Genomic DNA, 23924 nt, shown 5'->3' with positions numbered 1-23924 from the left:
CCAGGACTGCCAAAGCTCTCTGCCTCACCGGGCCTCACTGCCTCACCAGGACCACCATACCTCTCCACCTCACTGGGCCTCGCCGTCTCACCGGGTCTCTCCGCCTCAATGGGCCCGCCGATCCTCACCACCTCACCGGGCCCGCAAAAACTCTCTGCCTCATCGGGACTGCCAAAACTCTCCGCCTCACCGGGCCTCGCCATCTCACCGGGACCGCCGAACCTCTCCGCCTCACCGGGCCTCACCATCTCACTGGGACCGTCGAAACTCTCCTCCTCACTGGGCCTCGCCGCCCCACCGGGACCGCCGTACCTCGCCGCCTCTCCGTACCTCGCTGCCTCAACGGGACCGCAGAATTTCTCCACCTCACCAGGCCTAGCCGCCTCACTGGGACCGCCGTACCTCACTGCCTCACCGGGTCAGGCTGCCTCACTGGGACCGCTGAACCTCTCCACCTCACTGGGCCTCGCCACCTCAAGGTGACCACCGAACCTCACCGCCTCACCAGCCCAGGCAGCCTCACTGGGACCGCCGAACCTCTCCGCTTCACTGGACTCTTCCTTTCCTCTTACCACTACCCCCCCTTCCAACCCCACATCAGTATGAAGAAGGGTCTCAACCCGAAATGTCACCTGTTTCCTTTGCTCCATAGATGCTGCATCACCCGCTGTGTTTCTCCAGCATTTTTGCCTACCTTTGATTTTCCAGCATCTGCAGTTCCTTCTCAGACAAACAATCTTTAATACATTTTTCATACACACATCTCATGAAAAGCTCCAGAATCAGATCATCACTATCCTCCCCACTGGAATGAGTGGAACATACGGCATAAATCTTGTCCGATGTGAAGGTTAATCAGCATTTCTGGAGATGCAGTGAAGTCTTTGCAACATTGGCTTGAAAGCAATAGACTTTCACAACAGCATCACGAATATTCAGTTGCATTGCTTCTTGCCTTCGTTTTAACAGAGGATACAAGAGAAATACCCTCTCAACGACAGCATTGCTCACAGGGGTTATTAGGCAAACAAGGGCAAAGGTGGCAAGCTCTTTAAATGCCTGATGCTGAAGTACACCAATCCAAAACTGTTCAGTGTCTGTCGAGAGTCCATCTTTATTTAAATGGAGCTTCGTCTTTCCATCTATATCTGCCTTACAGTGTGTTAAATGTCCTAAGCTGAGAACTCTCATCATCCAGTTCCACATGCCAAAACCCATTCTTGACATCAAATGTGCTAAAGACCTTGGCTTCATTCAGGTCTGTGAGGACATCTTCAATCGTCGTCATTGGGCAATGACTGTTATTCAGCCCGTTGTTCAGATCCCTCGGGTCTAAACACACTCTCAACTTTCCATTGGGCTTTTCTACACACACAAGGCTGGATACCCATGGAGTGTGGGTCTCTACTGGGGCAATTATTTCAACTTCTGTTAGTCTGTCTAACTCCTGTTTCAGCTTATTCTGTAGGGCTACAGAGACTCTTCGTGGTGGATGTATCACGGCGTTATGCTGTCATCTACCTGCAGATGGTACTTGCCCTCGAATTTACCTGTCCCTTCAAACGCATCAGCATACTCAGCCATCAGGCTTTCCTTGCTCGGAGGGATTTCACTGCCATTCAATGCCATTAAGTTCTCTGTACAGACTGATACGAGTCCCATCTGCTGGGCTGCCCTGCTTCCCAGGATTTTTTTTTTTTTATTTATTTATTTATTAGAAGTAGACATATTATACAATGTAATTACATATTATAGTAGAAAAAAAAACTTTTCATATACATCAGTCATACATTATTAAAATTTTCCATTATCAATTACTTCTGCTTCTAGTATTTTTATTTTTTATAGAAAGCGAGAAAAAGAGAGGGTAGAAAGTTACAAATAAAAGAGGAAGCAAAAAAAAAAAAAAAAAAAAAAAAAACACAACAGAAAAACAAGGAAGGTGGAATGGGTTACCTGTGATACATCAATGGAGATAGGTTCGTAGGTTATAAAGTATAGAGTATAGTTTTTCATCTGTTCCTGAGTTCAAGTTTCAGCTGGGTCCTCGTGCTGTGCCAGTCTATCCCTTCAGATAGTTAATGAATGGAGCCCAAATTTTATGGAAAAGATCTTGTTTGTCCATTAAGACAAGTCTAATTCTTTCTAAATATAGGGTCTCCGACATTTCCGTAATCCACATTTTGATTGTGGGGGTTGTAGGGCCTTTCCAAAATTTTAATATTAATTTTTTTCCGGTTATTTGAATGCAGGATTTGAATGCAGTCTCCCTCCAGGACTACAAACTCTACTTTGTATCTCCTTCCATATTTTAGGTTTACTAGTTTCACCTTGCTTTATTCCAAGATGCACCACTGCCGTATTGTTGTACATCAACAATACTTGCTTGGTTTCATCCACATCCTTGCATGCATCTAGGGAATGATGTTACAGGTGGCTCCACTGTCTACCTGGAATTTTACTTCCTTCTCTTCCAGCATCATGGTCGCAAAGATTTTCTTTGGGAATTGAGTCTCCTCAACACTGTGAACACTCTGCTTTTAATGCTTCTAGTTGCAGTTCCACTGTTAGGCTGTGGGCCAAGGAGCTTTATCCTTCAAATTCGTGACCCAACTCACGTAACTACCTGAATGTTTAACATATTGTGTAAAAATATTATATAAATCATACCTGAAACTCGTCAAGACCAAAAGCTGCACATTTTATAAAAAATATGAGAAAAAGCTCAGAGTAGTAATTGTCCAATCAATGCACATTTGACGTTGACGTCGGTTGCAAATTGACCAATCCCTCACTTTGTTTTATGGTCGCTAGGCAGCGATGACCCTGGGATCATGGTTGCCTCCTCATTACATCAAAACAATAACAAGGTTTCCAAGGAATAAAGGTTATGCTAACCTTGCTTATAATTTTGTTTTTCAATTGAATTATCTGTATAAAGTTAGGGTCAGTCAGTGAGTCAGTCGTTTGTTCAGATAGTCAGTCGGTCGGTCGATCAATCGGTCAGCCTGTCGGTCGGGCTTGTCGGTAGGCCGATGGATGATGTGTAGGATCGGTCGGGCTGTTGGGTTGCCAGTGGGTGGTGAACGTTGGGGCGGGCCGCCGGTGGGTGGTGAGAGTGGTCGGTCGGGCCGGGCTGCCCGTTGGTGGTGAGAGTGGTGACTGACAGGCGAGAAGACCAATCTGCTGATATAACGATTTTTTAAACCTTCATAACTTTTGGATTCTTCCACCGATTGGAACAAAACTTGGTGCACATGGATGAGCGGAGACCAGTGAGTAAGGTGGCAGGAAAATCCTAGCAATAAACAGTACAGTTTATGCTCAAATTAAAAAAAAGGAAAACCAGAAGTTGTCATGATAAGAGTTTTAGTAATAGTATCGATAATTATACATATTATGTATGATTAAAGTCATATTCACGTCATACACATATATATATAAATATATATAGTATAATAATATATGGTTTAAATCGACCACAGCACGGAATTAGGCTCCCCCTGGAGTAATATGGGCATAGGACACTAGATGGAGCTTACTTTTACGATCGAATTTTCTAATTAGTTTAATTAATTAATGTGCCACTTTTGGCAATGAAAAGTTATGACTTCCTTCTCAATTATTTTTTATCTAAATCTGTGCAAAATTTCATGTAGTTCCGAGACATGGGTCATGAAAGTTAAATTCTAGACACATTTTTGATGCTCGGCCCACAGCCTATGTGTGAATTTCATCATACTCTTGAATTTCATCATACTCATCACTGGAGCTCACCACTTCCCCCACTGCATGCACAGATTTTTTGCCTTTCTTTTCTTTCTTCTGGATCTTCTGTTGCACCTGCTTTTCCATGTGATGCAAAATGGTTTTTCTTATCGCATTTGACACTCCTGGCAAGATGCTGGTCATTTTTCCTTCTTCCTCTCATGTTTGTATCCACAGTATTTACACTGTATGGTTGGCTGGTATCTTGTCCCCTCTTGTCTCACTGCACAGACATCTTGTCGTTGGTCACAGAACAGGACATCAACTCTGGCCTTGGAAAGCCTGGCATGCCTTCACACACTTTTCTAAGTCAAGTGAGGTGTCTCGGAGAAGTTTCTCCCACAGAATGTCAGCTCTTATGCCTCATATTATTCTAGCACTTATCAGTGAATCCTTCAACTCTCTGAAATTGCAATGAGCTGCCAAGAGCTTCAGTTCTGTTTAGAACAAATGTCTCCCCTCTTCTTGGCTCCTTGTAAAGAATCAATACCTGTCGATGGTCTTGTTCCTCATGGGTTAACAATGCTGTTCAAAAGCATCGAGAGCCTGCACTCGCGTCACTTCTTGTACTTTGCCATCCGTGTCCATGTCCCTCGTGGTTTTATCGTTTGGTAGAGCTCTCTCCCTTGCAGTCCAACTAGGTACATGAGCATTTTCTTCTTTATCTTATCATCCTTCCCTGCCATGCTCAAATCAACCTAGAGCTCAAACTCGTCCCTCCATTGTCTCCACTCCATTGGCAGATCCATTATATGTCCACATTCAGACTTCTTCAGCGATTCTTCCATCTTCACCTTTGCCTTCTAGAAGTAAGCATCACTTGGTTATTGGTCTTATTAAAACATTGTTTTTAGTTTGAAGACGTACTGTGCGCACCAAACCCATAACATCAGGCATAATACCATATATTGTCCAAAACACAAAGGTCAAAGTTTGACAGCATTAAACTTTTTCCTCCATGTCCAATCAACTCATGGATATGTTCTAACAATAATGTTGAAGTGTGAAAATCATTCGAGAGAATAATAGGATTTTTAGCAATAACGTTCACTGTGATGTTTTGTTGCAGATAGCTATTAATGACTATGATATAGTTGGGATCACGGAGACATGACTCCAGGGTGACCAAGGCTGGGAGCTGAACATCCAGGGATATTCAATATTCAGGAGGGATAGAGAGAAAGGAAAAGGAGGTGGGGTAGCGTTGCTGATTAGAGAGGAGATTAACGCAATGGAAAGGAAGGACATTAGTTTGGAGGATGTGGAATCGGTATGGGTAGAGCTGCGAAACACTAAGGGGCAGAAAACGCTGGTGGGTGTTGTGTACAGGCCACCTAACAGTAGTAGTGAAGTTGGAGATGGTATCAAACAGGAAATTAGAAATGCGTGCGACAAAGGCAAAACAGTTATAATGGGTGACTTCAATCTACATATAGATTGGGTGAATCAAATTGGCAGGGGTGCTGAGGAAGAGAATTTCTTGGAATGTATGCGGGATAGTTATCTAAATCAACATGTAGAGGAACCAACGAGAGAGCAGGCTATTTTAGACTGGGTATTGAGTAATGAGGAAGGGTTAGTTAGCAGTCTTGTTGTACGTGCCCCTTTGGGCAAGAGTGACCATAATATGGTTGAGTTCTTCATTAGGATCGAGAGTGACATTGTTAATTCAGAAACAATGGTTCTGAACTTAAAGAAAGGTAACTTTGAGGGTATGAGACGTGAATTGGCCAAGATTGACTGGCAATTAATTCTAAAAGGGTTGACGGTGGATATGCAATGGAAGACATTTAAAGACTGCATGGATGAACTACAAAAATTGTTCATCCCAGTTTGGCAAAAGAATAAATCAGGGAAGGTAGTGCATCCGTGGATAACAAGGGAAATCAGGGATCGTATCAAAGCGAAGGATGATGCGTACAAATTAGCCAGAAAAAGCAGCACTGGGAGAAATTCAGAGACCAGCAGAGGAGGACAAAGGGCTTAATTAGGAAAGGAAAAATAGATTATGAAAGAAAACTGGCAGGGAACATGAAAACTGACTGCAAAAGTTTTTATAGAGATGTGAAAAGAAAGAGATTAGTTAAAACAAATGTAGGTCCCTTGCAGTCAGAAACAGGTGAGTTGATCATGGGGAACAAGGATATGGCGGACCAATTAAATAACTACTTTGGTTCCGTCTTCACTAAGGAAGACATAAATAATCTGCCGGAAATAGCAGGGGACCGTGGGTCAAAGGAGTTGGAGGAATTGAGTGAAATCCAGGTTAGCCGGGAAATGGTGTTGGGTAAATTGAATGGATTAAAGGCCGATAAATCCCCAGGGGCAGATAGGCTGCATCCCAGAGTACTTAAGGAAGTAGCTCCAGAAATAGTGGATGCATTAGTAATAATCTTTCAAAACTCTTTAGATTCTGGAGTAGTTCCTGAGGATTGGCGGGTAGCAAACGTAACCCCACTTTTTAAGAAGGGAGGGAGAGAGAAAACGGGGAATTACAGACCAGTTAGTCTAACATCGGTAGTGGGGAAACTGCTAGAGTCAGTTATTAAAGATGGGATAGCAGCACATTTGGAAAATGGTGAAATCATTGGACAAAGTCAGCATGGATTTACAAAAGGTAAATCATGTCTGACGAATCTTATAGAATTCTTCGAGGATGTAACTAGTAGCGTGGATAGGGGAGAACCAGTGGATATGGTGTATCTGGACTTCCAGAAGGCTTTCGACAAGGTCCCACATAAGAGATTAGTATACAAACTTAAAGCACACGGCATTGGGGGTTCAGTATTGATGTGGATAGAGAACTGGCTGGCAAACAGGAAGCAAAGAGTAGGAGTAAACGGTTCTTTTCACAATGGCAGGCAGTGACTAGTGGGGTACCGCAAGGCTCAGTGCTGGGACCCCAGCTATTTACAATATATATTAATGATCTGGATGAGGGAATTGAAGGCAATATCTCCAAGTTTGCAGATGACACTAAGCTGGGGGGCAGGGTTAGCTGTGAGGAGGATGCTAGGAGACTGCAAGGTGACTTGGATAGGCTGGGTGAGTGGGCAAATGTTTGGTTGATGCAGTATAATGTGGATAAATGTGAGGTTATCCATTTTGGTGGCAAAAACAGGAAAGCAGACTATTATCTAAATGGTGGCCGACTAGGAAAAGGGGAGATGCAGCGAGACCTGGGTGTCATGGTACACCAGTCATTGAAAGTAGGCATGCAGGTGCAGCAGGCAGTGAAGAAAGCGAATGGTATGTTAGCTTTCATAGCAAAAGGATTTGAGTATAGGAGCAGGGAGGTTCTACTGCAGTTGTACAGGGTCTTGGTGAGACCACACCTGGAGTATTGCGTGCAGTTTTGGTCTCCAAATCTGAGGAAGGACATTATTGCCATAGAGGGAGTGCAGAGAATGTTCACCAGACTGATTCCTGGGATGTCAGGACTGTCTTATGAAGAAAGACTGGATAGACTTGGGTTATACTCTCTAGAATTTAGGAGATTGAGAGGGGATCTTATAGAAACTTACAAAATTCTTAAGGGGTTGGACAGGCTAGATGCAGGAAGATTGCTCCCGATGTTGGGGAAGGCCAGGACAAGGGGTCACGGCTTAAGGATAAGGGGGAAATCCTTTAAAACCGAGATGAGAAGAACTTTTTTCACACAGAGAGTGGTGAATCTCTGGAACTCTCTGCCACAGAGGGTAGTCGAGGCCAGTTCATTGGCTATATTTAAGAGGGAGTTAGATGTGGCCCTTGTGGCTAAGGGGATCAGAGGGTATGGAGAGAAGGCAGGTACGGGATACTGAGTTGGATGATCAGCCATGATCATATTGAATGGCGATGCAGGCTCGAAGGGCCGAATGGCCTACTCCTGCACCTAATTTCTATGTTTCTATGTTTCTATGTTTAATTTCTGGATCATTAGCAGAGGTTTCAAATCCCAGCTCATGTTTTGACCATTCTCTGTCTGGCTTACAGAGAAACTCTGGTCCATTGATCCATCTCTTATTGCTTAAGAAGCGATCTGCTGTCAGTCCTTTGGAAGCTTCATCCGCAGGATTTTCTTTTGTGTTAAAATATTTCCATTAATGAAACATACGTAGCTCCCAATGCTCTTTCCATTGCCAAATTGTCTTTGTCCAAATCTAACTCTCTGGTCTCTTTGGCTCTATCATCTGGTAGAATGTTTCCAATACAACGCGACTGATGCTGATCCACTTGGAAGGCATGAATCCTCCCTTATTGCAGAGGGAAGTCAGATGTTTTACCATTTGAATTGCTTCCTGCTCAGTAGACATGGATTTTAAACAATCACCCACATAGAAATTAACCACCATTCCACCTCTTCTATGAAATCATTGAATAACTTTACCATTTCTTCCCACCACTGGGTGTATATTTCACATTCTTCCTGAGGCAGCTGTGAACACAGCAGTACATTGTGTTTCTCACCAACCTCTTGTCAGAGGTTGAATAGTGGAACGAGATTAGATCGTACTTTCTTCGCATTCTCATCTGATTCCATTAATTTCTTCTGATTTTCAATTGATTTGGTACAGTACCTTGTTTCCATAACTTGTTTCTCTCCTTCTGGGGTTCTTTCAGGTTGCCAACTTGGGACTTATCTGCTTCTTCTAGATACCTTGGCATCACTCCGCCATCTTGTGGCTCCTCTGACTCACCTGCTCCATCTTGCTCCATGGATTTTAACAAGTTTTGGCAGATTGCCAAATCTGGATTTTAGAACCAGAAAGGTGACTTAAGACAAATACAACTGAAAAGGCTTAAACGATACACAGAACGGTAAATAAATGTGTGACAATGAGTAAAAAACTGCTAATAGAATAGTCTAGAGGACTCTCCTAGTGGCAGCATGCTGTAAGGTTTCAAATTCTTTTGCTCCCTTAACATTTACTTACCACTCTTTCAATGTTACTTGTTATTACTTGACTTCAAGGCATGGTCTAACTTTTCTTAAAGTGTTGATAACACATTTATACGCCTTAATCGTATAAAGGATGGAGACAAGAGGGAAAGGAGGCTCTGCAAGGAAGGAACATGGGAAAGCCACAGCTTCTGACTCTAGTATCTTAGAAGCAATATCGAAAATGAATGATGAACTGAAAAATGAAATGAAAACAAGATTTTTTGGTTTGGAAGAAATGGTGAAAGGAGTTTTGAGCAAATTGAAGGAAGTTCAAGACAAGCTGATTATGTTACAAGATGAATCTCGTGAACAGAAGGATCAAATTCATGACTTGCGAAACCTGGGCCAGGAGAGAGATTTGAAGTTTGAAAACTGGAACAGAGAATGAATGAAAATACTCGAGCACTCCAGCAATACAAGATTAAAAATATGGATCTGGAAAACAGAAGCCAGGGAAGGGAAGGGAAGAAGGGGAGGGGAGGGGAGAGGGGTGAGGGGAGAGGTGGAGAGAGATTGGAGGGAGCTGGAGGGAGAGAGAGAGTGGAGGGGGAGAGAGAGAGAACATGGAGAAATAGAGAGAACGGGGGGAGAGAGAGAAGGGAGGAGCAAGAGAAGGAGGAGCGAGAGAAGGAGGAGCGAGAGAAGGGGGAGCGAGAGAAGGGGGAGCGAGAGAAGGGGAAAAAGAGAAGGGGAGAGAGAGAAGGGGGAGTGGGGGAAAGGCAGGGCAAGGGAGGGAGGGGGAGAGAGAGATTAGAGGGGAGAGAGATTATGGAGGGAGAGAGAGTAGAGGGGAGAGAGAGAATAGAGGGGGGGAGAGAGAGTAGAGGGGGGAGGGAGGGGGAGAGAGAGGAGGGGGTGAGTGAGAGGGAGGAGAGGGGAGGGGAGAGGAGGGCGAGGGTTGGAGGGGGAGAGGTGGAGTGGGAGAGGTGGAGGGAGAATAAGAGGTGGAGGGGGAGTGGAGGAGGGTAGAGGGGAGGGGGTAGAGGAGGGGTGGGGGAGAGAGAGAGGATGGAGGAGATAGGGTTGTAGAGGTAGGGGGAGAGGAGAGGGGGAGGTGGAGAGATATTAGAGGGGGAGAGAGACGGTGGGAGAGAGAAGGTGAAGAGGGGGAAAGGCAGGGGTGGGAGGGGGACAGAGAGAATAGAGGGGAGAGAGAGTAGGAGGGGAGGGAGAGAGGGGAGAGAGAGTAGTGGGGAGAGAAAGAGAATAGAGGGGAGAAAGAGAGAAGAGGGGGACAGAGAGAGAGGAGAGGAGAGAGTAGAGATAGGGGAGGGAGAGAAGGAGGTGAGTGAGGGGGATAGAGAAGTTTGGGAGTTGGAGGGGGGAGCGAAGAGGAGGGGAGGAGAGTGAGAGAGAAGAGGAAGGGGAGAGGTGGAGGGTGGAGAAGAGGAGGGGATGGAGGGAAAGGTGGAGAGGGGGGAGGATAGGAGGAGTAGAGTTGGAGAACATTTTCTAAATTTCAAAACAAAATGTGGAGGAAGAAGAACTACATGAATATGTAAAAATCTCTCCGTTACGGCATAGGGTGGAGGAGTAAATTCACAAACAGCTTAAACAAATGAGAGTTTTAAAAGTTACTAGACCAAGTGCAGACCCGTTGGGTCTGTTCCTGCAACGCGCGTTTTGCGGGGGGGGGGGGGCTGCAGCATCACACAAACAATAACCGATAGAGGGATGAGGAGAGGGGGGTGATGAGAGAGGGTTGAAGAGAGAGAGGGTGAAAGATGGGGAGAGAGCTGGAGAGAGAGGGAGAGAGGGAGATAGATGGGGAGAGGGAGAGACGAGGGGGAGAGAAAGAGGGTGAGAGAGTGGGTGAGAGAGTGGTTGGGAGATAGAGGAGGAGCGAGAGAGAGGGAAGGGGAGAGAGATGGGGGTGTGAGGGGAGAGAGAGAGGGGATGGGGAAAGGGGCGAGGGGGAGAGAGATAGAGAGAAGGGGAGAGAGGGAGAGAGAGAGTGAGGGAGAAATAGAGGGTGAGAATGGGGAGGGAGAGAGGGGATAGATAGAGGGGCGAGGGGTAGAGAGATAGGGAGAGAGAGGGAGGGAGAGAGAGTTAGGGAGAGAGAGAGACGGAGAGAGAGTGAGAGAGAGAGAGTGAGGGAGAGAGAGTGAGGGAGAGAGAGTGAGGGAGAGAGAGTGATGGGGAGAGGGATGGGGAGATAGAGAGAGGGGAGGAGAGGGGAGGAGAGGGGGGAGAGGGAAAGGGGGGGAGAAAGAGGGAGGGGAGAGAGTGGGAGGGAGGGGAGAGAGGGTGAGAGAGGGGGGAGAGAAGGGGAGAGCGGGAGAGAGTTAGAGGAGGGGAGAGGGGATGAGAGAGATAGAGCAGGGGGAGAGAGAGAGGGAAAGGTGGGAAGGAGGAGAGAGGGGGTGAGAGAAGGGGAGAGAGGGAGAGAGAGGGAGGGGGAGGTAGGGAAGGGGAGAGGGATGGGGAGAGAGAGAGGGGAGAGAGGGCATGAGAGAGAGGGGGAGTGAGGGAGAAAGAGGGTAGAGGGAGAGAGAGAGGAGAGAGAGAGTGGGGGGTGAGTGAGGGGGAGAGAGAGAGGGAGAGAGAGTGAGGGAGAGAGAGAGAGGGAGAGAGAGAGAGGGAGAGAGAGGGAGAGAGAGTGAGGGAGAGAGAGTGAGGGAGAGAGAGTGAGGGAGAGGAAACAACATCCTGGCCGGGAAATTTGCAAAGGTCACTGGGGAGAATTTAAACTAGAATGGTTGGGGCGAGGGACTCAAATAGAGAAAGCTAGTAGACAGAATGGGAGGCAGGAAGCAGAAAAGGGAAGCACTCGGACACAAGAGGAGAAAGAAAAAAAAGGAAATAAACAGAGAAGAAGAGACGGGGGGTTTCTTAAATGTGCATATTTTAATGCTAGGAGCATTGTAAGAAAGGTGGATGAGCTTAGAGTCGGGATAGACACCTGGAAGTATGATGTTGTGGCGATCAGTGAAACATGGTTGCAGGAGGGCTGTGATTGGAAACTAAATATTCCAGGATTTCGTTGCTTCAGGTGTGATAGAATTGGAGGGGCAAGAGGTGGTGGTGTTGCATTGCTAGTAGCATCTAGGGAGGCTATTTGGGTGGAACTGAGAAGCGGGAAAGGTGTAGCAACACTTATAGGGGTGTATTATAGACCGCCAAATGGGGAACGAGAATTGGAAGAGCAAATATGTAAGGAGATAGCAGATATTAGTAGTAAGCACAAGGTAGTGATTGTGGGAGATTTCAACTTTCCACACATAGACTGGGAAACACATTCTGTAAATGGGCTGGATGGTTTGGAGTTTGTAAAATGTGTGCAGGATAGTTTTTTGCAGCAATACATAGAGGTACCTACTAGAGGAGGGGCAGTGCTGGACCTCCTGTTAGGAAATGAGATGGGACAGGTGGCGGACGTATGCGTTGGGGAGCACTTCGGGTCCAGTGATCACAATACCATTAGTTTCAATATAATTATGGAGAAGGTCAGAACTGGACCTAGGGTTGAGATTTTTGATTGGAGAAAGGCTAACTTTGATGAGATATAACCATATAACATATAACATATAACAATTACAGCACGGAAACAGGCCATCTCGACCCCTCTAGTCCGTGCCGAACACATAGTCTCACCTAGTCCCATATACCTGCGCTCAGACCATAACCCTCCATTCCTTTCCCATCCATATAACTATCCAATTTATTTTTAAATGATAAAAACGAACCTGCCTCCACCACCTTCACTGGAAGCTCATTCCACACAGCTACCACTCTCTGAGTAAAGAAGTTCCCCCTCATGTTACCCCTAAACTTCAGTCCCTTAATTCTCAAGTCATGTCCCCTTGTTTGAATCTTCCCTACTCTCAGTGGGAAAAGCTTTTCCACGTCAACTCTGTCTATCCCTCTCATCATTTTAAAGACCTCTATCAAGTCCCCCCTTAACCTTCTGCGCTCCAAAGAATAAAGCCCTAACTTGTTCTGAGATGCGAGATGATTTAAAAGGAGTGGACTGGGACATTTTGTTTTATGGGAAAGATGTAGAAGAGAAATGGTGGACATTTAAAGGGGAAATTTTAAGAGTACAGAATCTTTATGTTCCTGTTTGGTTGAAAGGAAACAGTAAAAATTGTAAAGAGCCCTGGTTTTCAAGGGAAATTGGACATCTTGTTCGGAAAAAGAGGGAGATCTACAATAATTATAGGCAGCATGAAGTAAATTAGGTGCTTGTGGAGTATAAGGAATGTAAAAAGAATCTTAAGAAAGAAATTAGAAAAGCTAAAAGAAGATATGAGGTTGCTTTGGCAAGTAAGGTGAAAGTAAATCCAAAGGGTTTCTACAGCTATATTAATAGCAAAAGGATAACGAGGGATAAAATTGGTCCATTGGAGAAACAGAGTGGGCAGCTATCTGCAGAGCCAAAAGAGATGGGGGAGATATTGAACAATTTCTTTTCTTCGGTATTCACCAAGGAGAAGGATATTGAATTATGTGAGGTAAGGGAAACGAGTAGAGTAGTTATGGATACTATGAGTTTCAAAGTAAAAGAAGTACTGACACTTTTGAAAAATATAAAAGTGGATAAGTCTCCAGGTCCTGACAGGATATTCCCTAGGACATTGAGGGAAGTTAGTGTAGAAATAGCCGGGGCTATGACAGAAATATTTCAAATGTCATTAGAAACGGGAATAGTCCCCGAGGATTGGCGTACTGCGCATGTTGTTCCATTGTTTAAAAAGGGTTCTAAGAGTAAACCTAGCAATTATAGACCTGTTAGTTTGACTTCAGTGGTGGGCAAATTAATGGAAAAGATACTTAAAGATAATATATATAAGCATCTGGATAAACAGGGTCTGATTAGGAACAGTCAACATGGATTTGTGCCTGGAAGGTCATGTTTGACTAAGCTTCTTGAATTTTTTGAAGAGGTTACTAGGGAAATTGACGAGGGTAAAGCAGTGGATGTTGTCTATATGGACTTTAGTAAGGCCTTTGACAAGGTTCCTCATGGAAGGTTGGTTAAGAAGGTTAAACTGTTGGGTATAAATGCAGGAATAGCAAGATGGATTCAGCAGTGGCTGAATGGGAGAAGCCAGAGGGTAATGGTGGATGGCTGTTTGTCGGGTTGGAGGCAGGTGACTAGTGGGGTGCCTCAGGGATCTGTGTTGGGTCCTTTGTTGTTTGTCATGTACATCAATGATCTGGATGAAGGGGTGGTAAATTTGATTAGTAAGTATGCAGATGATACCAAGATAGGGGGTGTTGTGGATAATGAAGAGGATTTCCAAAGTCTACAGAGTGATTTAGGCCATTTGGAAAAATGGGCTGAAAGATGGCAGATGGAGTTTAATGCTGATAAATGTGAGGTGTTACACCTTGGCAGGACAAATCAAAATAGGACGTACATGATAAATGGCAGGGAATTGAAGAATACAGTTGAACAGAGGGATCTGGGAATAACCGTGCATAGTTCCTTGAAGGTGGAATCTCATATAGATAGGGTGGTAAAGAAAGCTTTTGGGATGCTAGCCTTTATAAATCAGAGCATTGAGTATAGAAGCTGGGATGTAATGTTAAAATTGTACAAGGCATTGGTGAGACCAAATCTGGAGTATGGTGTACAATTTTGGTCGCCCAATTATAGGAAGGATGTCAACAAAATAGAGAGAGTACAGAGGAGATTTACTAGAATGTTGCCTGGGTTTCAACAACTAAGTTACAGAGATAGGTTGAATAAGTTAGGTCTTAATTCTCTGGAGCGCAGAAGGTTAAGGGGGGACTTGATAGAGGTCTTTAAAATGATGAGAGGGATAGACAGAGTTGATGTGATCAAGCTTTTCCCTTTGAGAATAGGGAAGATTCAAACAAGAGGACATGACTTCAGAATTAAGGGACAGAAGTTTAGGGGTAACATGAGGGGGAACTTCTTTACTCAGAGAGTGGTAGCGGAGTGGAATGAGCTTCCAGTGGAAGTGGTGGCGGCAGGTTCGTTGGTATCATTTAAGAATAAATTGGATAGGCATATGGATGAGAAGGGAATGGAGGGTTATGGTACGAGTGCAGGCAGGTGGGACTAAGGGAAAAAAATTGTTCGGCGCGGACTTGTAGGGCCGAGATGGCCTGTTTCCGTGCTGTAATTGTTATATGGTTATATGGTTATATGGAGAGAGAGTGAGGGAGAGAGAGAGAGAGGAGAGCCACGTGTGTGAGAGCCGCCGATCTGCGTCACTGCCTATCCGCTTACTCGCAAGCCGACGCAAAGCCAATGTCAGTTATCTAGTTTAGCGGATCAAATAAGCACAACGTTTTTAAACAGTTATGCAATTATCTTTTCAAAAATAATTATTCAAATATAAATAAATATTGAAAACATCGTCTACGTTTGGCAAAAAAAGAACATCGTTTACCTTTTGGAAAAAAGTGTAAATCGAAATAATGAATGAAATCAAAAATAAAAAGATTTTCAAAACAAATTTCTCGTGAAAAATATAAAAACGGCAGAAATCCAGCGTTTAGATCGAACGTTTAGATTGTAAAAATCAATCGGAACTTCGCTTAAGGGGGACTGTGTTGAGAAACATAGTTCGAATGGCCATTGGGGAAGAATGTTCTGGAAAAGAGCACATGTGTGGGGGGGATTAGGTGGTGCAGTGACCCCCTTGTTACATGTGCGGGGGGGGGGGGGGGAGGGGTGCAATGTCCCCTAGTCACATGTGTAGGGGGGGAAGTTGTACAGTGTCCCCCTAGTCAAATGTGTAGGGGATGTGGCCCTAGTCACATGTGTAGGGGACGTGTCCTTAGTCACATGTGCAGGGCGGAGTAGAGGTCGGATTGGGATTCGGAACAGGAGGGGGATAGAGGGAGGGGGAGGTCGGGTCAGTTATTGCGAACGTTTAGATTGTAAAAATCAGAATCGGAACTTCGCTAGGGGGACTCTGTTGAGAAACGAAGTCCAAATGACCGTTGGGGAAGAATATTCTGGAAAAGGGTTCCCAGTGGGCAACGCAAGCGAGCGAGCTGGAAATAACTGGCATCAACAGCTGATGGGAGGTGCGATTGGGCGCGAGAACCGTGCGGTTTAACGGAGGTTGACATGTGTGTGTATAGGGGCGAGCGTTGACAGTTGGGGTTCGTGAATGAGCGAGCATTGACAGCTGGGGGTGGTTAACAGGCATTGAACAATTGAATTGAAGGTCGGCAACAGTCCGACCGTGCGGTTAACGGGCGGACACAGCTGGCGGGGGTGCCAGTGTGGGCGGGAGTATCAACAGCTGGAGGCTGTGAGCGAACGAGCGTCGATAGTTGGGTCGGCGGAAGTTTAACGGACGTCAACGGCGGGGAGGAGACGGGATGTTAACGGGCTGGAGAGTTGGGGAGGCGGGAGGTTAAATGACATCGAAAGCTGGCACCTTGCGCGTTGTCACCTTCACCCCCCCCCACCCACCCATGCATTCCATTGGCTGCCTCTGCCGCCGGCGTCCCCGCGCGCTGCCTCTTGCTGCCAAGTCGGGCGGCCGTTGAGAACGCACCCGCGCGGGGCTCGATTGTCCGCCGCATTTTGAAGGAAGAGGTGAGGAAATATTATTGTTTTCTGTCGATTTGATTCTATCTTGAATATGTTATTTTCTGTTCGGGGAGATGAGGAGGAGAGAGGGGAAGAGAGGAGAGAGGAGTGAGAAGAGGGGGTGGGGAGAGAGGGAAGGGGGGGTGAGAAAGGAGATGGGGTAGGGGAGAGAGGGGGAAGAGTGTGGAGGGAGGGGGAGGGTGCGGGGAAAGGAGGAAGTGGGGAGGGGGTGGGGTCGGGGGCAGTCCATCTATTCTCCACTCCCTATCACCCCCACTCCTCTCCCTCTATTCCCACACTCGTGATCACGCGCTTCGACACAGGCTGCGGGGGGCGGGGCTGGGGCTGGAGCAAAGGCATATGTAAATAAAATCCATTGCGATTGGACATCTGTGAGGTGTGGCATGGTGACATCACATAATCGAACATGCTGCAACATCAGGTGGGGAGGGGGGGCTGGGGCTGGAGCAAAGGCAGATGTAAATGGGATCCATTACGATTGGACATCTGTGAGCATTGGGCATTGTGACATCACACGATGGAACGTTCATCAACATTCTATGGGCGAGAAGCTGTTTGTTTTTTGATTTTTTTTAATGTTTTGTACCGAAGAAGCAGTGAAAGGATGAACTAAATGTTGTAATTTTCAAAACAAAATGTGGAGGAGGAATAACTCTACAGGAATATGTAAACATTTCTCCGTTGCGGCAAAGGATGGAGGAGTAAGTTCACAAACGCCTATAATGAATTTTCGCGAAATAGAACCCCAAACAAACAGATGAACGAGAGTTTTAATATATACTAGACCAAGTGCAGACCCGCTGGGTCTGTTCCCCCAACGCGCAGTTGGGAGGGGGTGGGGGGGGACAGTGAGCGGTAGGGGAAGATGGGGTGAGGAGAGGGGAGACCGCTGTGTCCCATCCCCTCAATGTACGGTTGCGCGGTGGGGTGGGCCTGCGGCTTCACACGCACACTAACCACCGCCCACACACACGGGGAGGAGAAGGGGATGAGGGGGGGGAGGGGGATGAGGGGGGAGGGATGGGAAGAGGGAGAGTAGGGGGAGATGGGATGGGGAGGGATGATAAGATAAGATGCTTCTAAAATGATAAAGGAGATTTTCAACATCGAGCACATTGAAAATCTTCCATTTTTGGATAGCACACACAGGATTGGGAAAAAATCTGGTTCCCAAGATAAACCGAGACATTTGATTGTTCGGTTTCACTTCTTGCAGATGAAGGAGAATATTCTCCAGGCAGCAACAAAGTTGGGCGTGGTTGAATATGAAGGATGCAAGTTTCGGTTTGTTCCAGATTATAGTTACGAGTTTTTGGAAATAACAAAGTCTTTCCATAATGCAATGTCTGATTTGTTTAAGAAAAAGTTGCGCCCAGCCTTACTTTATCCAGCTAGACTGCGTATACGACTCTTAGATGGTAACATTAGATTTTTTAACAATCCTCAAGACGCTTCCTGCTTTCTGGAGGCTTATGAGGGTGAAGTCCCGACCGGGAACAATTGATGGCTGATTAAGTTACAATTGGAGATTTACTGTTCCTAATTTGACAATATATCGTTTTGTAATGATTAAGAATTTAACTGGATGAGCCATTTTTCTTTTTTTAATTTACTTTTTAGAATTTTAGTATGATGGTATCTAACAACAGCTTTTACCTTCTCTAAAATACTGTTAATTTAATGTAATGGTATTATATATATATATTACATTTTAAGTTTTTCTATTTATAAAATTGAAGGAGTTTTTCCCCCCGTCTTTAGACAAATTAAGTGAACGCAGTTCTTGTTTTTCACATTTTGACCTTGGATAAATAATATGAAGTAGCTCTTGCTCTTGTGTTCCACTGCCAACATGTACTTTTTTTTTAACCATAACATCAATCTTCTTTTGGCTATTGAGTGGCAAATATGTTTTATTTTTACGCTGGGCGCTGTTGTTAGGAGAGATGGGGGTAAGGAAGGGATTAGGTAGCGTACTGATTGTCTATTGGTCAGTTTTGGGCTTTGCATGGGTGGATGGGGGGGGGGGGGGTGGGGGGGGAGGAGGGCTCTTTTGCTTTTTCATCTGTGCAGAATCTGAACTACAAAAATGTCTGGAATGTCGTCACTTCTGGCTCCGCCCTAGATTTTTCTTCTTCCCGTATCATGAACTATTATGCTTTAAGAAATTAACCCTTTACATTCCACATGATATTTACAAACAATATGGATAAAGTTATTAACTTCCTTTCATGGAATGTGAATGGCTTGAACTATCCCATTAAGAGGATTGCTTTTTAAGTTCTTCGTAGACTAAATGCTCAGATAATAAATACTTACAGAAATAAAAAAAAGACTGTGGGTTGGCACTGCCAAACCTTAGATCCTACTATTGGGCAGTTAATGTTCGTTATTTAACGTTTTGGACAAAAGATTTAGAAGATACCCAATGCCCAGGATGGATAAGGCTTGAACATGATTCTATACACGGGCTATCATTGGCTTCTATTCTAGGGGCTTTGTTACCTTTTATAATTACGAGATTGAATAAATATACGACTAATCCGATAATAAGACATACATTTCGAATATGGTTTCAATTTCGTAGGTTTTTTGGATTGAATGATTTTATCTTATCGAGTCCTAACATATCTAATTTTCTCTTCCAACCTTCTAATACTGATCAAGCCTTTCTGTTATGGAAGAGGAAGGGATTTGTAGCTTTTCGTGATTTGTTTTTGGATGGTTGGTTTATGTCTTTCGAACAACTCTCCAATAAATATAATTTACCTAATTCACTTTTTTAGACACAAATTAGACATTTTTTGAATACTACACTTTTTTCCGTTACCACATCAAACCAATACTTTAGAAAAAATATTTGAACGCCTATCAGAAAGGCTTAATAATGACTATTTATGAGTTGATATTTGATAAAATTAAGAGTGACTGGGAACTCCAATCTATAGAGAAATGGGAGAGGATTCTTCAATTAGTTAATACTTCCTCAATGTGTGCAAGACACGCTTTGATACAATTCAAGGTGGTTCACAGAGTTCATATGTCAAAAGATAAGTTAGCTCGTTTTAATGGTCATATAAATCCTACCTGTGAGTGGCCTCACTGACCCATATGTTTTGGTCCTGCCCACTTTAGGAAAAATATTGGAAATAAATCTTTGATACTATTTCTGTAGTTTTAGGTATTGATTTACAACCTCATCCTATTACTGCAATTTTTGGACTACCAATGTTATTTGTTCCATTCCACCCATCGGCTGATTGTTTTTACCGCATTAATTTCCAGAAGATCTGTTTTATTTAAATGGAAAGACTCTAACCCTCCGACCACACTACATTGGTACTCTGAAACAATATCATGTTTAAATTTAGAAATAAATCAGGAGTGACATTGTTGAACCCTTGGTTAAATTTGAAAGACTTGGGGAAGATTTATTCAACATTTTCATACAACGTAAATTGTCCCCTCCAACCGTAAAAATTATTTTACCTTTATACGGTGGAACGGACTTGACGACAAACAGGGACTTAAATTGTTGAAATTCTTTGCAGCTCAGATTCTGTTTTGCTTTTTTTTCTAGTTTTGTTTTTTCCTTTTTTCTCTCTTTTTCCTTTTTTTTTCTTTTTATTTTTTTGTTTTTTTTAATATATATATATGTTTTCTTTTAGACATTTAACCATATTTACATAGAGGTCTATATTCAATGTGTATTTTGACTGGACTCATATTTAGTTTATACCTGTTATTAATGTAACTCTGATCCCTATGTATCAATATCATTGTTATGTTTATCATTTTTCTTTTTGTTATGTTTTTGTTTTTGGAAAAAAAGCAAATAAAAAGATTTTAAAAGAAAGAAAAGTCTAAACAAGAGAGGCTTGTCGGTCAAGGCAAATGTATGCAGGACCGATTACGATTAGGACACTTCACTATAGTCCAGCGTGGAGCTTCCTTCACTGAGCAATGGACAAATAGTTATGCATTGCAAAATCTCATTCAACAACAAGAGCAGACAAATACGCAGCGAGTGGAAATTGAACAACAGAGGAAGCTGCTAGAAAACAAAAACTTGCAGCCACCTACAAAGAGGAAAACAAGGCAAATACATGAACCAGAAAATTAAACACAGAATATCAGGAACGGGAAGAAATTTGCAAATTAGATTAGGACATTTAAAAGGGAAGAGGCAGAGGTACAGGCAGAGCTAGAGTGATTAGAAAGTGTTCGCAATTTACACTTAAAGGAACAGAAAATGATAACACATAAAGCAAGGGGTAATGTATTTGGTTTAAGGAAGATGGGTGGAATGAAAAAATTATAAGTGCTGATTTAGATAGGATTATTACAGTTATGAGGATGTATTGTAAGATGAAGGTAATAATACCATTTTGCAACAGTGTATTAATATATAACCATATAACAATTACAGCACAGAAACAGGCCATCTCGGCACTACATGTCCGTGCTGAACACTTATTTTCCTCTAGTCCCATCTACCTGCACTCAGACCATAACCCTCCATTCCTTTCCCATCCATATACCTATCCAATTTATTTTTAAATGATAAAATCGAACATGCCTCCACCACTTCCACTGGAAGTTAATTCCACACAGCTACCACTCTCTGAGTAAAGAAGTTCCCCCTCATGTTACCGCTAAACTTCTGTCCCTTAATTCTCAAGTCATGTCCTCTTGTTTGAATCTTCCCTACTCTCAATGGGAAAAGCTTGTCACGTCAACTCTGTCTATCCCTCTCATCATTTTAAAGACCTCTATCAAGTCCCCCTTAACCTTCTGCACTCCAAAGAATAAAGACCTAACGTATTCAACCTTTCTCTGTAACTTAGTTGCTGAAACCCAGGCAACATTCTAGTCAATCTCTTCTGTACTCTCTCTATTTTGTTGACTCCTATAATTGGGTGACCAAAAGTGTACACCATACTCCAGAATTGGTCTCACCAATGTCTTGTACAATTTTAACATTACATCCCAACTTCTATACTCAATGCTCTGATTTATAAAGGCTAACATACCAAAAGCTTTCTTTACCACCCTATCTACATGAGATTCCACCATCAGGGAACTATGCACAGTTATTCCTAGATCCCTCTGTTCAACTGCATTCCTCAATTCACTACAATTTACCATGTACGTCCTATATTGATTTGTCCTGCCAAGATGTAGCACCTCACACTTATCAGCATTAAACTCCATCTGCCATCTTTCAGCCCATTCTTCCAAATGGCCTAAATCTCTCTGTAGACTTTGGAAATCTACTTCATTATCCACAACCCCACCTATCTTAGTATCATCTGCATACTTACTAATCCAATTTACCACACCTTCATCCAGATCATTGATGTACATGACAAACAACAGTGGACCCAACACAGACCCCTGAGGCACCCCATTAGTCACCTGCCTCCAACCTGACAAACAGCCATCCACCATTACTCTCTGGCATCACCCATTCAGCCACTGTTGAATCCATCTTGCTACTCCTCCATTAATACCCAACAATTGAACCTTCTTAACAAATCTTCCATGAGGAACCTTGCCAAAGGCCTTACTAAAGTCCATATAGACAACATCCACTGCTTTACCCTCATCAATTTCCCTAGTAATCTCTTCAAAAAATTCAAGTAGATTAGTCAAACATGACCTTCCAGGCACAAATCCATGTTGACTGTTCCTAATCAGACCCTGCTTATCCAGATGCTTATATATATTATCTCTAAGTATCTTTTCCATTAATTTGCCCACCACTGAAGTCAAACTAACAGGTCTATAATTGCTAGGTTTACTCTTAGAACAATTTTTAAACAATGGAACAACATGCGCAGTACACCAATCCTCGGGCACTATTCCCGTTTCTAATGACATTTGAAATATTTCTGTCATAGCCCCTGCTATTTCTACACTAACTTCCCTCAATGTCCTAGGGAATATCCTGTCAGGACCTGGAGACTTCTCTACTTTTATATTTCTCAAAAGTGTCAGTGCTTCTTTTTCTTTGAATCTCATAGTATCAATAGCTACTCTACTTGTTTCCCTTACCTAATAATCAATTATATTTTAGGTAAAGAGCATATTACCGTGGTTGAGATATGATTATTACAGTTATGAGGATGTACTGTGAGATGACTGTAATAATACAATTGCGCAACAGTGTGTTAATCAGGTAGGTAAAGAGCATATATCTTGCAGGTGAAATTGAGTTAAAAGGGGAGGAATGCGGTGTATGTAATGGAAATGGTATTACCTGCCTCCAGGTTAAAGGGGGAGGAGTGTGGTGTATGTAATAGAAATGGTGTTACCTGCCTCCAAGTTAAAGGGGGAGGAGTGTTAGGTATGTGATATAATTAGCATATGTGATGTCTTGAGCAAGTACGCATGCGCAAGGGAGACTCAAGGTGGCGTCCTGGAATAAAGAAGCTTGTTAGTGTACTCCCGTGTCCTAGTGTTATTTTAAGTCTGTTCCAAGCACCCAAATACACATTACTCTTGACTCAACCAAAATTATTTCTGAAATATTGGCCATATATTTGGTGCAAAAATGCTGCAAAATAAGTCTAAGAATGCACCAGAGAACATCTAAAACCCCAGAGCTGCCAGGGCCCTTAAGCGGGCCGCAAGGGTCTTTGAGCTTCGCACTTGTGATACGCTGCATGCACTTATTTGACATAAATTTTTTGTAATCCTGCCATGCCACCCCCCTTTTTGAAAAGAATCGTACAGGCCTGGTGTATAATATTTATTTATTTATTTATTAAAAGGGGAAAAAAAGATTTGTTACAATAATGTGGTACCACAGTACCTAACACTTATTGACATATTACATTTCATATACAACTTCTTATTTTAATTTAATAATAAAACAGGAGTAAGGAAGAAAAGAGTAGAAAAAGAGAGATTATTAGATTGATGCGTGATAGTAAGGTAGCCCGAAAGAAGAGAGAAGTACACAAAAAGGTACAGAAGAATGGAGAAAAGAAAGAGATAGAAAAGAAGAAATAGAGAGAGAGAAAGAGAAAGAAACGAAGTAGAAAAAAAAGGATATTGAGGGAGATATACCTATTCAATGTTATTGGCCACCCGTCACCTCATTCTGAAACATTTGATTTCTACGATTGTGTTGCACCATATGCTTGTAAAAAGTCAATACAAGGAGATCAAATCACTAAGAATTGGTCTGCTTTACCTGCTGGAGAAGTCACATTTCTTCAAGATGTGCCGTTTCCGACATATTTGAAATCCACATTTTGACGCTTTTTCCAACGTTAAGTATGTTTTTTTGCCGTTATTAAACCATAATTAAGGAGAGATTTTTGAAACGTATTTAGCTTATTCCCATCTTCCATTGATCCAAAGATAATAATTTCTGTATTAGGATCAAGTTTTATATTAAATAGTTTTGTAAACATTTCAAACATTTAATTCCAGAATTTATGAAGTTTTATGGAGGAGACAAAATAGTGTGTTATAGTGGCATTTTGAGATAAACATTTATCACAGGTGGGGGAGATATTTGGATAGATTTTATTCAGTCTAGTTTTCGAGTAGTATAATCTATGTAAGATTTTAAATTGAATTAGATTGTGTCTCACATTAATCGAGCATTTGTGTATGTATATCAGGTATTTTTCCCATGTTTCTTTCGGAATTTTTATCAGTAATTCTCGTTCC

The sequence above is a fragment of the Amblyraja radiata genome, chromosome 15, assembly GCF_010909765.2.
Source record: "Amblyraja radiata isolate CabotCenter1 chromosome 15, sAmbRad1.1.pri, whole genome shotgun sequence".
NCBI classification, from domain to species: Eukaryota; Metazoa; Chordata; class Chondrichthyes; order Rajiformes; family Rajidae; genus Amblyraja; species Amblyraja radiata.
The sequence above is the reverse complement of the archived record's forward strand: the minus strand, read 5'-3'. Positions refer to the sequence as shown.